This window comes from Cloeon dipterum, chromosome 3 (genome assembly GCF_949628265.1).
Source record: "Cloeon dipterum chromosome 3, ieCloDipt1.1, whole genome shotgun sequence".
In the NCBI taxonomy this organism is placed as follows: domain Eukaryota; kingdom Metazoa; phylum Arthropoda; class Insecta; order Ephemeroptera; family Baetidae; genus Cloeon; species Cloeon dipterum.
The window spans coordinates 9,805,439-9,820,829 of NC_088788.1; the positions used below are offsets into that span (position 1 = coordinate 9,805,439).

General features: G+C 36.9%; 1 protein-coding gene across 1 annotated transcript in view; it reads right to left on the minus strand.

Moving 5' to 3' along the window:
• Positions 1–4,868, minus strand: part of LOC135940809 (rho guanine nucleotide exchange factor 10) — an 88,830-nt gene extending 83,962 nt beyond the window's left edge. Inside the window, exon 1 of the mRNA XM_065485872.1 lies at positions 4,694–4,868. The gene's annotated coding sequence lies outside the window, so the exon portion shown is untranslated. The remainder of the gene's footprint in view (positions 1–4,693) is intronic.
• Positions 4,869–15,391: the final 10,523 nt, after the last annotated feature.

Here is a 15,391-nt window from a genome sequence, read left to right on the forward strand (position 1 = left end):
ACCTTTTAGTACAGAAGGGGGTTGAAGGAATGATGAGAAGTTATTCAGGAAAATCTAAACGATACCGGACCATCAACACGAATTACACAGTTAAGCCATCGACCTTACTTAAAATTGTATCGAAACCATCATAAAAATCAGAAAAGATGTCTTAAGGCATGGTGAAACCTTTTAAATCAGCCAAATTTGGCTTTATGTTAGAAATTTTCCTCGCGGATTAATTTCTGTTAAATTTTTCTATCTATTATTTCGTTCTAAACAGTTTGCTCGTGTGAAAAGAGGTTATTTTACATTTTAGGACCATTAAAAACAGACAGAATTTTTTTATTTAGAAAGAATAACTATACTCGTCGTGGTTTAAAAAAGTTAGACAGTTTTCATTTCAGTCAGGGTAAAATTTCATTTAAATAATCAAATCTTTTTCGTTTAAGTTGTAATTCGAGAAGTATTAAATGGCCAGAATATGGTTCATCCAGATAAAAATATCAATTTGTAATCGAAAGATAGGGTGAACCGCAATACGTATTCCTTGTTAGAAACATCCGAAATATCCGTTTATAGGATAAATATCCGTCTAAAAATCATAACTCTAAAAATATTTAAAGATTTAATACACTAATTTAATTCGAGAAATAATAAATCATCTTATTTTTATTTTCAAACCTATAGGTTATTCAAAAAAGAGGTTACCTAAAAGCAGTATGAATTTTTCATGAAAATAAGCACCAAAATCGAATTTTAAAAATTGGAAGAAATGTCTTCCAAATTGATAACCGTGACTCAATAAAAATTTATGTCTTCCTGATGTCCTTCGCACATCTGGACCCCGCTGATCAAGATAAAATTGGGAAAAAATATGAAAATCTGTAGGGGGTTTTGCAATCCCTTTTAAATGACATTCAGATCGGTAAAATGTCTCAAATTTTGTTGTTTGCATTTGACTAAAATTTGGAAAATTTGACTTTAATTTAAAATCAAAGTTTGTATATTTATGAATCCGCTCTAATCAGGAAGAATGTTCTCTCACGTTTGATGTAGTAAGCTAGACTCCTTTGTTTATTTTTTTCTGTATAACTATCCCGACAAAAAACGGATTGCATCAGGACAGGACCCAGCAGCTCTGTATAAACTATCCAGATTCGAAGCGTGGAAGGAAATCAATCGTGAGAAACAATGTTTCACACCGCAGGGGGCGAGGCGCGCGGTGATTGCGCGTTAATGGAATGATAAAAGGCGCAGATAGATTCCGTGCTCATATTTTAACACCTTTTCGAGCTCCAACTCGTCTCGAGAGGCACCAATTTTCCGAAAGCATTGAGCTCTGGGCCCCTTTAATGACGACAGCAACAGCAGCAGCTGCCGCCGGTGGCCAAGTTATATGTATTATCGTTTGCATGTCTCACGAAACGCGCGCGTACCTCCTCTTTTCGGCCGTTTAAACGATCGTCGCTCTCGTTTAACTCTCGGTTTCCACGCCGGTTGTTGAGACCGAGCGTTTCGTGGTTTTGCGATGCAACGAAAAGTCGTTAACTAATTAAGTGAATGAGATCCGGGTTAACATTGTTTAGGAGCAGAGAAATAAATTAAAATAAAACCGAAGGAGATAGGAAGAGCCGACCTGACGTAACCAGGAAATAAATCAAATCTGTTTATTTAATTATTCTCTTTGTTAAGAAATTGAGTTAGTAGATTCCTTTTTCATCTTTGTATCTTTTGAAGAATTGAAAATCTGATTTTTTTAATTGAGAATTTTTAAACAAAGAACAAATTGATCTAAAAATTTAATTTTTAAATATTTTTATTTCGTATTATCATTGTAAATAATAACTGTCATTGTTTTTTATGTAAATCATATTCAAAAGCAATTATCCGAACTCACGATTGTTTAATCAAGGGTTTCACAATGGAATTTACTTTCCTTTTTTTTGCGTGAAAGGACATAAATCCTGAAGATTTCACCGACTGAGTTGGTCATCTTGTGAATTTGGTGAGTTGCGTCAGTCACTATCTGATTGCGAATTAGCGACGCTCGCAGCTTCTTATTGTCCGTTTCAATAGATTTTCACTTCATTATTCTCCCGCAAGTGCGAGTGAGAGAGAGAGAGAGACTAAATGCTGTGGCTGCGAATAATAACGAAATTCACCTTTCACTCGTGGCTCTGAGCGATATAAATTTTATCCTCTCGTTATGCAGCCCGAGTTTAATTGCAGAAAATCCCCCGAGCGAAATAATTAACCGATATTATGTTGCATATTTAATCTGCTTCCGTGAAAAATAAGACTTTTAAGTACAAATTTGAAATCGATTTAAAAAAAATGAACTTTTATTCGTTTTATGATCCAATATTCCTTTAACCAGACGACCTTGCATTTTTCTTTCAATATTTTTATGCAATTAAAATTTCATTGCACTAATTGTCATCGAGGTGGAATCGAGTTGAAATTAAATGCAATAATCCCGAGGTTACGTCACCTCTCCTTCACGTTTCACTTGAAGCCGTGGAGCACGAGCGCTCATTTCAGACACTTTTATTTATTTATTATTATGTATTATTGTTTCCCCAGACGCGATTGACTTGCGATTAACTGAATTGTATTTGATTAGCTAAGGATCGATTGAGAATCATCCGCTTGGAAAGAGGCTTTTTGCCTCGACATTACTGTAACAAGTGCGTTTCGTTTGTGTTCTTTGATTTGATTCATTTGCTTTCCGTTAAATTCGATTTGTAGTGATGCAGGTTTTTCGCCGTGAAAAGGTTGATTATTTTGCACGTATCGGTAAAATTTTTTACCTATTAATTTCGATTTATTAAGGGATAAATCTAACACATTTACTTCAAAGAATTGCCTACTACATTAATCAAATTAATTATTTAATCATTGAATAAATGTCAAATCACAGCGTAAAATTTATAAATTCTGAAACTCATCAAAGCTAATTCAAACAGAAAAAGGTTTAAACTATTTTTAATCTTAAATTAAACAATAAAACATCAAATTAAATAAAATTAAAAAATATATTCAATAATTTATTAAATAAACATAAATGCGGAAAATTAAATGTGGTTTAAAATTGTAAAGCTCTGTCAAATGCATAACATTTTTTATATTATATATTTTTCTCTTACGATCTAGCATCGCTGCTACAATAATTCTGGTGGCGCGTGCGGCACAAAAGTAGCATCAACAGAAAAAGAGACGGAGCAGGAACTTGAACGCACGCAGGAGCAGCTGGTGGTGCAGATTGCGGGCCGCGATTCAGTCATATGGTCCACGCGGCGGTGGAGGATGATGATGGTGTCGACCTGGCAGGTGGTGAATGATCCTCACCTGCCGCCTTCTGCCGCCACGAGACGCGTGCAAACGAGCAGAACCGAAATCGAAAGAGAGGAACTCCGCGTTTACACACTGCCTCCTCCTGATCGCCGCGTTCGATACGGGGAAAACAATCTTTTTGTGGGGAAAGAGTGTTGAAGAGTTGAGATTGGAATCAAGGTCACTCGCCAAGATTTAATTTGAATAATTGATATAATTAAATTATATGGTAATTGGATATTTCCAAAGCAAAAGGAATTAATTGAATTTGATTTTTGGAAAACATGAATATTTAATTTGATTCCCAAAACGACTGACGGATTTTCTTTCGTCAATAATGTGAACAAGAATTTATATTTTATTTTGAATCTGCTGGTAGTTTAAAATTATAAATTTAAACTTTAAATGCTCTCGCACTAACGACAGGAATGGGAAAGCAGTTTCATGATTTTTCTGATCATTTTGTTGCTAGAAATATATGGAAAATAACTGTTCAGTCCTAAATATTTCCATTTATTAAAATATTGAGTTGCTTGTTACGGCTAGACTCATTGGCTCGATTTGTTCAAAACTATTTTTGAACAAATGACGGTGGGGTAGAGAATTTCTTGCTCTTAATACAGATAAAAACCCATGTTAAGTTGAGTGTTAATATAATTTATCTATTTTTAAAGGTTCAATCAAGTTCCAACTTTGCCGCAATGTAAAAAAATTGTAAAGAGTTTCGGAACAGATAAAAAAATATCCGATTATCCAAATATTTTTTAAGACATGATATGCCCTGCATCATAAAATTGTCTCTCTTAATTCCTCCAAAATCCCGCCGGCGTGTGCCTGAGCAAATTGCGGTTTTGCGAGAGTCTCAATGGATTTGGATCGAGAGCGAGTTTGCTGCTGGTGACGGAGGGAAAAAAAGCAGCGTCGCCGCCAATTTGACCTATTCATGAGGCGGCAGGCCTGGCGACCTTGAGAGAATTGGCCGGTGTTTTGCCCAAATAACCGCACAACAGGCTGGCGACCGACGCCGTAACGACCACCGCATGATTGATCGAAAGAAGAAAATAACTGCCTTCGCGTGCATTAACAAGGGAATTCTGTATCACTAATGATTATTAACCCTTTCTTGCTCTCACGGCCGTGTCACCTTGCTAGATAGCTCGTGTCAGTCACCTTTCAAGTGATAAAATTTTATCTCCCAACGACCCTGATGATTATTAACAATTCTAATTATTTCTACAGCTTGTAATTTTAAAATAAATAATTTTAAAAGCTAAATTAAATTTTTTTCGCTGATCCCATCCTCGTGTACTGGTCAGGGTGGCGAAAATAATTAGCCAGGGTGCCCAGGGGACCCTGAGCCGGCGGTGTTGAAACTCACCGATCGACGGTGAAGGACTGCAGCGTCCTGCGGAAAGCGTCGGTACTGTCCGATCGGAAAATCCACGGTTAATCCACACGTTTTTCCGGCACTGAGAGAGTCAACTCACTGCACTGGCAACCGAAGAACTTGGAACTGGGCCTGGACGCCAGACGTCGCGGCGCAACACTCGCTGCTACTCACATTGCTTGCGACCTGTCGGTTGCCCTGTCCGCCGCGCGAGGGGAGCCTGCCAGCGCCGGAGGGGAAGCGCCGACCAGTATCGTGCCGCCCTCTCGCGCCCACAGGCCCAACGCCGCTGTTCGGACCAGGACCGACAGGTGCCCCGGCGCTTCCCTCCTGATTTTTATGCACCTCTATTTTGTAAATTAAAAAATTACTAATTTTTTATCTTTATTTGAGTGACTCAGATGGGATGAGAAAATGGAAAATAAACGTAACGTTGTGGAAAAGACGTGAATTTTTCGGCTGAAAACTTTATAAAAATTTATCGAGTGGCCAAACTTAAAGTAGCATAGAGAAAGTTTAAAGATTATTTTTTAAGAATATAGGAAAAACGGAAAATGATCACATTATGCTGCACTTCATTATTTTGACAAACTAAAAAGTGGACGCCCAGATTGGCACGTTTTGTGAACTCAAATGTATTAAGTATAGCATTGAAAGACACATTGATTGATCCAGTTTTTGGTCTGCTATTTAGGATGCCATTAATTATACTAAAAATTTATCAATTGACCAAGAAATTGACGATAATTTGGCAAGATAAAGTTTATTTTTGTTTTAATTTAGTAAAATTCAATAATATACTATAAGTTATAAGAAAACTAAATAAAAATTTTAACATTTCTGTATACTAAAAGAATTAAAATATATTGGTAAAAATTTTTTTAGCGTAAAATTTAATAAAATTAATTAAATATTTTTTAATCGATTAAAATGTCATTTCTTTCTATGTATTTATTGCTTTAAAAATACATTTTGTTTTTGTAATAATTATAAAAAATTACGAGTCATACATATCTTATATATTTATTACTACTTTTAACAATTAATAATAAGGAGACTGTCGTGTGCATTTTTGTCATCCAATTGAAAAAGTTAACCTTTAACTAAGTATCACATTAATATTAGGCTCATGAATGAACTCTACATAGTCAAATAAATATTAAATTGATTATGTTTTCCCAGGAAAAACTTAGATTTTAAATCATCCTATCTCTTCCATGTTAAAAAGCGAAAAAATCAGACTATTTTCCAGAAAAAGAGTCACACTCGCCCATTAGAAAATATTCTTTGGTCAGTCTGTTTGCAAATTTGCCAGGCCACTAGTGGCTATTTCCAATTTTGCTAATCAGACCTGGGATTAGCCGTAACATCTATTCAAACCAGTGCTCCAGTTGATTCTGTGATTGTTCTCCTTTCACAATTTTTTAATCTCACTTCATGATTGAACAAGTTAATAAAAAATTACCACTTTTGACCTTTTTTTCATATTTATCCGGTGAATGAAAATTTCCATAGCCTTTCGCGTGAACGGGTAAAATTATCTCAATCAATTTTACTCATGTTTTGGACAAAATTAAAATATAACAACCCCGATTTTATTCAACAATGCGGAAACATTGCGACTAGATGTTGAACAGAGCATCAAGACGGAGCTAAAAGCCATCTTAAATGTTTACATGCGGCAATTTGTTGGGGCAGAGCTACACAAAAGCGAGCTAGACGCTAGGATCGGCGGCATTCTCATGCAAATTCGCTCGAGCACACGCCGCGTCGCGTAGGCGTCCAATTTGCATGCGGTAATAGCATTTCGGACTCGGCGGCGTCACTCTGACTCTGCCGCTCTTCCAGAGTAACGAGCTCCAGTCCAGAGAGAGAGAAAGAAAGAGAGGAAAAATCGGTCTCTGCGGCAAGAAGAGCAGCGTGCGGATATTTTTGCGCTTGAATTATCGCTGCGAGTAATGGAGGATTAATCTTAATGGTGCAGGTAGTGTGGCGCCTCGGAATATAAAAGGTCGCCCACCGGGTCAAATGGCTACCTGCCAGCCAGACGCTGCTGATTGCGATAAAATCGTGCTGCTGCCACCATTTACGACCTGCGACACATCCTTTTTATCTCGGCCGCACCAATAAATTACTTCACGTCGGCGGGAGACCAAAATTGCGGTCCGAGGCAATGTCGCCTTGTTTCCAGTTGGCGAAACGCGTTTTTGGTCCGGTCGGTATGCCCACTTTGTTTCAATTCTATGAAATTATTGCGTGACAGGTGGGGAAAACGTTTTGATTGGCTGGAAAAGAGGGAAGGGAGGCGACAGTAGCGCCAAAAGGGCTGAACACTAGCCAATCAGATAAAAATGAAATTGTTAACTTTGTTTTTTTAAATTTTTCCGATTTTTCTCAATTCTTGCAAGGACTTTAATTGGACTGAGATACACAAAAATTACAATTTTGACAATTTCCTTCAAAATTTGGCCACATTTTCTTGGCAGATTTTGATTCCTCTCGTCGAGATCTGTCCAACAAACCTAATAGGGAAACTATTTGTTGTGAAATTAAATTGGATTTCAAGTAGGGAGACAATCTTCACCTTTTGAAAAGAATGCTTACTTTATTAAAGCCACCTTTCTCAAAAACATACACTGCTACCTTGGTCAATTTTGTCTTTAACTGAATTATTTTTGGGATTGGGAATGTATTGCCAATTTGGCAACGAAGATATTCCGGGATTTTGCATTATCAAGTACTTTTTAATTAGTGAATATCGTTTGGTTAAAAGTTGCTGATCGAATTCGAGTTAAAAAAAATATATACTCAGAATGGAATGAGAAAGTTGGATTCTGTTGGTGACTGACAGAAGTCTCGAATTCCATAGGATCTAAAAGCAGTCATTACAGCAGTAAGGTACAGGATTGCAGTTTTCCTCGCCTCCTCGGGGATATTTTTAAATCAATTTAGGCGATAAAAAAACTCATATAGTAACTTTGATTTATCGCAACAAATTAGAATTAAAGCCAAACAATATTAAAATCCACACGAAGAGGTGATACTTATAGAAAAAAGTATTTTTTGTGAGCAAGCTAACAAATCTCCTTTGTGATAAAATTTTCTTTTTCAAAAGTTCAACTAAAAAATTCCATCCTTTTTGTTTGAGTTATTTTTAAATAGTAAAAAATGCTCCTAATATCACAAAAATTAAAAAAAAATTAAATTAGCAAATCATTTATTTTTCAAAAGAAAAAAATGATGAATATAATCGGCAAACGCGTGCAATTATCCACCAATGTAATTTTCAAGCTATCGTTACCACCTAAATGTTCACTCATACGCTTTGCAATTTTTATTAAATCTAATATAAAATTAATTACCATTGAAGTCTCTTTCTGGAACAATCTCGACGCACACAGAAGCGAAATAGCTGTTGCAAAATCCAATTAATTCTCAAAATGCACGAGCAAATTCCTTCCCTGCGAATTACACGGTGCATTGCAGCGAACCGGGGCCGCCCGGGCGTGAAAAATACATATATTCATGCAATTGTGCGCACGGGGTGACGTCAGAAGGGGCTGCTGCTGCCGCTATAATAAATTCATAAGCGCGCGGCGCGGGATTAATTCGTGGTGCGGAGCGCGGCGCCCGCCGGCCGGCCGGCCGGCCGAGCGCTGCCATTTGTTATTCGCTTGATATGGGTCAAGCTGCTGGCTGACCGTCCGTCCGTCCGATTCGGTTCCCACCGTCACCGCAAGGCCAGACGAGACGCGAATATAACAGCACCCAAAGAGACACAAGCCGCCTGCCAAACCGCGAATAGGCAACCTGCGCCACGTCGCCGACGAGCAGGTTGCATAGCTCTCGTTCTCTCGCTGAATATGATTCGTGGCTCCTTAAAACTTGGTTTAATCAGACTCAAGCTCTAGGAAGGAGCAATAGGGGATTTCATTTGTTCACAAATGGTTGGGAAGCTTAGAATTTTCTAATATAAGGAGATTGACTGTTATGAAATTAGTTTTTTTTTTTTTAATATGAGTTACAAAACTAAAAAAGAAATTGGGAATTATAATTTTATTTGCTGAACCTTCCCTCCACTCCTTTTCTTGGCTTTTTAAATTTCCCATTAATTAAAGAAAATACAATCTTGATAAATTTAGAAACTGTTTTATATCCAAGCAGCAATTCTGAGAATTTTCATAAGATATTTCAATAAAAATCTGATACACCGTCTTTTAGTCCCTCCGGAATACAATAACATTGTTAAAAATTAAAGAAGGATTGAGATAGAATGAATTTATTAATTAAACCATTAATTAATATGGATTTTTCAATTTATATAAGCCATAAATACAAAATATGTTAAATAAAAAAGGTTAAATACATTTAATTTACAAAAAAAGGATTATTTTAATTTTGATTTTTTTTTTATTTACAAATAAATTAAGTTTTTTTTAATGTCAAGTACATGTTTTGGAGTTGATCTGGGTCAACTAATCAGCGTGCACTACGAACATTGTTTAGAACATAAAAAATTTCCTTCAGTTTGAACAACAACCGCAAAAATAGTTCAACAAACCAGTATGTACAATTTGCTTCACACTCCTAATTTTTTTCCTGCAAATATTTATTATTTTTCTACCCATTCCAGATCGTAGCCATTTCTGCACGGCCGAGCGTGACCATAATTTACAATTTCCCGAAGGAATGTTGCTTGGTTTTACATGCAATTCAATGTTTTTATAGGTGTGACAAATTCTAATTTAATTTTGGTCTATTTTATTTAGATATTTTTTGCTAAAAATTAATAAACAGAAAAATATTAAAAAAGGACTTGAATCCCGATTTTAGAATGAGAGTTCAAATTGTGTTGTAAAAACTAATAAAAATTGTTTTCTCTCAAATTCTCGTACACTAGAAAAACAACTATTGATTGGGGTTTCACTTTTAACCTGGCAAATCATTACACTCGTTCAACCAAACGAAAAAAAATCGCGCAGAGCGTCAAACGCATAAATACAGCGGAGAAGCGATTAATTCAAGTTAATAGCAGTTTAAAGCGCAGCTCGATTTTTCTCGCGCGCCAAGAGCCATATTTCAGAGCCAATTACAAAGCGCTTAACACACTCGGGGCCGGGCGAGAATCCGTCAAAATGTGGCTCGAAACTGGAGGCGTCGGGAATAGTCGGCGGCGCGTAAATACGGCGATAAATTAGAAAGTGCGCGGCGCGAGCAGGCAGCCGGCGTGTATTCGGTGATGAGTCATGAGCAGAGAATGACATCTTCCCGCCGCCCGCCGCCGCAGCCGCAGCAGTCAGCCGCGCGCGCGGCGCCGTATGCAAAAAAGCCTCTCTTGGGCAGACACGCCAGGTCAAACACCTCCTCGCAATTTCTCTCTCTCTCTCTCTCTCTCTCTCTCTCTCTCTCTCTCTCTCTCTCTCTCTCTCTCTCTCTCGCACTCACTTGGGCGTGTCAGCACGATATTGAGTCTGCTCTCGCCGTAATTAGAGGTCTCACTTGACACCGCATGCTGGTCCTCATGGCAATTACGCAACAAGAGACCAGCCGGGGAAAGAAATAAAATATATTTATATGTATATCTATATCGGCTTGTGTGGCATCGACTTCAACACCCGCTCATCGTCCGTCCTACTTTTGGTGGTGTCAGCCAGCGCCAGATGGTGTCACCCTGAAAATCTGTTTTCTATACCAGATGTTTACGCAACATTTTGAAGCTTTCTGGTATTAGTTATTTAAAAAAATTGTGTTAGCGAATAAAAGTCATCAATAATTAAAATTAAATCAGATTCCATTGAGACTGTTGACATAATGACTACATTTTATTTTGGATTGATGCAATGGGAATTTAAGTCGAATGGCTTTTGTGTTTTCTAATATCTGCAGATGTCAAGAGTGAATAATTCTTTATTTTTTTAATATAACATAATATTGTGCTTATTTTTCTCTATAAATTTTGTCTATTCCACAGTCTTGGACCAAAAGAAAAACAAAAATTGAACAGTTTGTCAATGATTTTTGGTTTGATTTTATTTCCTCCCGTTACAATCTATCCAATGGTGTGCGAATTATGAGGTAAACATTAAACATACCTCCTGGCGAAGTAAGTCCTAATTTTCAATAGGGAGACAATGCTCATCTTACGATTAACTTGCAGCAATTTTCTCAAAATTTTATTTAACTGCAAACTTGAAAAAATTTTAACTAGTCTACATCTAAATTCAAGGCGAAGTTTAAATTTCATAATCATATAGCATAAATCAACGTAGAGCATAAAAATATCATCGGGGTCCGAATTGCGATCTGTTTTGATTCCCGCCTGTCAGAAATCAATATGGCGTCGAAATAATCAGGAGACAGTTCAGTGGCCAATCAGAAGCGTCAAAAAAGAGGCGAGCCGACCTAATAATTTCATTCCCACGTATTTTGTTACATTTCCGTTAGCCCGATGTGCCATCTAATGGTTGATTCGCCAATTACCCGGCTAATCAGCTGTTCGTAAAGAAATAACAACAAAAATATTCATTGTGCTGAAGGTATTTGCAAGATAAATTTTCCAAGCCAATTTTATTTTACGTTTGTAACTTTCCCGCCGTACTCTACCAGACGCCATATCTGCGCGTCGCGTGAATCCGGATCCCGGTGAAAAATATTTTCGTAAAAAACTATGAAACAAAAGTTTTCCAACTCTCCGTTCTAGTTTTCTTTCCTCTTTTATAGGCCAATACCGGCTTTGTCCTCCTGGGTAAAGTCTTAACAAGATGTTTGCCAGGTATTCTGCCTTTTCTCACATGTTTTATATAAATCTGACGACTTTTTAATAACATGAATGTATTTTGACCAAGTGTGAGGATAAACAAATAAACAGAATAGTTGTAGAATATCTAAAACTAATAGCTTTTGTTAAGTTATGCAATTTTCATATAATAACTGTTGCAAATATGCATTTTTATCAACATTTGTATTATCTTACACATCTTTTTATTAATTTTCGATAAGAAAATACAGAATTGACACGAAACTCTGGATGTTAAACGTATAGAAGAAATTAGCTGCAACACTAATTTTTAGTGAAAAAATACATTTTTAGAAAACTTGCACTTATAAAAATGTAATTTTCTTTAAATTACGTAAATAAGGTCTAGCATCAAATAAATAAGATAACTGTTTAATCATTTATTGCTATAAATGCCAGTATAAAAACTATTTGAACAATTTGACAGTAAAAAATTAAAGATTTAATAATTTTATCAATTTTTTGGTCATTTTTATTGCCTTTTGCAAGTACTAAGTTTCGCTCCTTTGATGGACCTAAATCTTTCCAACCCCAAAAATCCAGGCCTCCTAATTTAATTAGCAATTTATTTTCCCCTTGCTGCCTGAAATAATGTGTATTATTTGCATTGACGCTTGTTAAAACAAGCGCTCCTGGACACCTTTTTTTGTCTCAGTTTGAATAATGCGTGAGTCAACATTGGATATCGAATCGGCGCGAGAGGCGTTAATTTGTTGTTCTATTGAGGCGGCGCAATAATAAATATCGCCGCATGGGGTAAAACGCTCTCGCTCGCGCACGAAAAACGGCCATTGATTTATTTCCCAGGCTAATTATAAAAGATTTATCAGCGCCGCGGCGACGCGGCAGAGACGAAATTGCGAAAATCTCGGCAAGCAAGAAAGCAGCGAGCCGATAAAATAATAATTTTTTTTCTCTGCTCATAATTCGCAGTTCAATTCAATGCGTGAGAGAAAGACGAGATGTTGCCTGCAACACGCGATTTATTTTTAATTTGAACTCTGTATTTAAATGATGATTATTAAAAAGGAATTTGAGACACTTTCATTATTTTGTTGTAACAAGGGGTATGTATTACAGTTAATTTGTTTTTGATGATTTTAAGCAAGTCTTAATAGTTTTTTTTTAATTTTCATTTGCTACTATTAGCTTAGAGAGGTAAATTATAATTAGGTAATGATTAGTACGTTGCCAGCTTTTTAAAAAGTTGTGATCTCGAATAGAAACATCTTTAGGAAACAATTAAGGAATGTAGCTAGAACTTAAATGACACTTCTCGAGGTTTGGTGCTTATTTATATTTAAAATAGCAATAATATTTTATTTATTTTATAAATACAAATAATATTGTATTAAAATTAGCTTGAAAATCAAATGATATTTTAAACCTTAATAAATTATACAAATTAAAAAATATGTAAAAATATTTAAGCAGATAATAGCATTTTTTATTTTTTGTGATAATAAATACATTTAAAATATTAGTTTTACCTTTTTTTATGTGCTGTGTGTGTATTTTTTTTTTTAAAATAATTGCGTTTTGATGGCAACAATCGTGGCGCGAGACGAAGAAAGTGAGTGCGAACACAAAGCAACTCGCTCTCGGCGCACTGGTCTCAGGTCAAGCTCTCGTTGGATTTACCATCTAAGGGCATGGCAAGCGATATGTGACCTCCGGGCGGGCTGCGATGACCTCGCCTTCTCTTTATGAAATAATACACACACGCCGCGCACGTACCTGCGACACCGAACAAAAAATTCTGCCGCCGCCGCTGCGCCAGAGCCGAACCTATCGCCGCCGCCGCCGCCGAATCGACCCTTTGTCATTCTGAAACACACGCATCTTTTCTTCTCTGCTGCTCAAACGCAATCGATTTTTACCTGCTGCTGGTTATGAAACTTTTGTTTCGTTTGAAATCACGGAATGACACAATTTATAAGACTAAGAATGGTTTTTTAAACTTTAATTATGAGTTTTTATGAATTTTTTTTTTAACTCAATAAGCAATTTAATGCGTCGTTTGATTTTATATAATTTGTCAGTTAAATAATTTAATATGTTCTAATAAAATTTATATTTTTACTTGCTTATATGCTAAACAAAAACTTACCCAGTAAAATTACATTATCTGTGTTTCTATTAATCAGTTTTAAAATAAACATTTATCATTTAAACGCCTGTAAAAGACACTATTTGTGTGTTTCAATATTTCTCTCTCGAGTGAAAGTCAATTAAGAAAAGTCTTGCACGCGTGCCTACATTTTTATTTTGCATGCCAAGAGCACGTCTGTTTTCGTAAATTGATGCAACGAGCGTCGAGATGAGGATATACGTGCCGAGATGCAGGTTTCCATAAAACGTTGCAAAATGTAAAAGGCATTCGTGCTGTGTGCATTTTCGGACTTTTTGCATTGAATATTTATTATTTATTTTCGGGGAGACACACGCATCTCGTGAACTAAACCAGGTGAACAACCTCTCTCTCTCTCCCCCTCCCACTCTCCGCGTGTTAATCTGTCCGTGAGCTGCTCCGCGGCATTTCCAGCCGAAAGTTGTTATCTTCTAAATATATTTGCTCAATTTGTCACTGATAAAAAGATTAGGAGATTGGACTTTAAGGAGCGAAACGAGGGAAATTTTATGTTTACGAACTTAAAAATTCAACAATGTAGTATCCGGCTCGAATTGAACAGTTTCGTTTTAATCTGCAAATGAATAAATTATTTTTTAAATTAAAATTCACCAAGACTGGATGAAAATTTGAATTGTTGCTCAATTTCTAGAATTTTCTTGATGAAATCAGAATCAAAATATCAATTTTTAATCTACTTAAAATAAAATGTAGGTCAACTAAAAATAAGGCATATGCAATTTTTATTTTGCAGCTCTTTTAATAAACATTAAAAAAGAAATAAATAAAACTGACGGAATTAAATTGTCCAGGGAAACGTGTCTGTTCAAAATCGTCTTTTTAAATGTCGGAGGAGGTGAATGGAGGCTGCGACAAAGGCGAAAACGGCGAATTTCGCACCATCTGCTGAAATTACGACGTCTCGGCGCGGCGGGCAGGCCGGCACACTCACCTTGGCGTTTACGGCCCATCTCTGCTGCGCTGGGTCGGCCGGCCGGCCGGCTGTTGCTGCTGCTGCTGCTGGAGAGCGTGCTTATTAATTCATTAATTAAAGAAAGGCAGGCGACTCGCCGCGTTTTGTATGCTCGGCCGGATGACTCATTAGCGCCCGCGGCCCGGCGGCCAAGACGCTAGCCTAGACCGGCCCGCGCGGAATATTTATTTTTGAAAGAGAGTGAGAGAGCAGAACGTGAAAAGCAGGTCCGCGAATGCCATTCTCTCCTCTCGCGCGCGGGCACAACACAGCTGCTCGCTCGCCCCATTCACCGCCAACAATCATGAATGGACGCGCGCCGACACAGCCCCAACAATCACCGCAGCACAGCTCTCGCTCTGAACCGAAATTCTCGTCATCCACGATTTTATTTTAAATTTTATCAATAAAAGCATTGGTTCACAATCATAGGCTAGACAATATCCCCACGCTGAATTGGAACATTATTTTATAGGTGAATTTATTGATGAGAGATGTAATAATTATTTATCCTTCTTCTAGGGTTCAAATTTATTTATTTATAAACATGAAATAATACTGAAAATAAAATTTTTAACAGACAAATATTTACAAAATTTGTGCCAGATGCCTTTATGTTCCTAAAATCTCGCTACTGAGCACCCTGATGGCCTCACAAAGGCCCAATCCGCCCAATTTCACATATTTTCTGAAAGCTCTTGGCTTGATTAAGTGGCTACTGACGAGAATTCACAATTTTGTTTGCTCGAAGGCCACCCTGACTCCAGGGTTCGATTTCGTGCCTGTTAT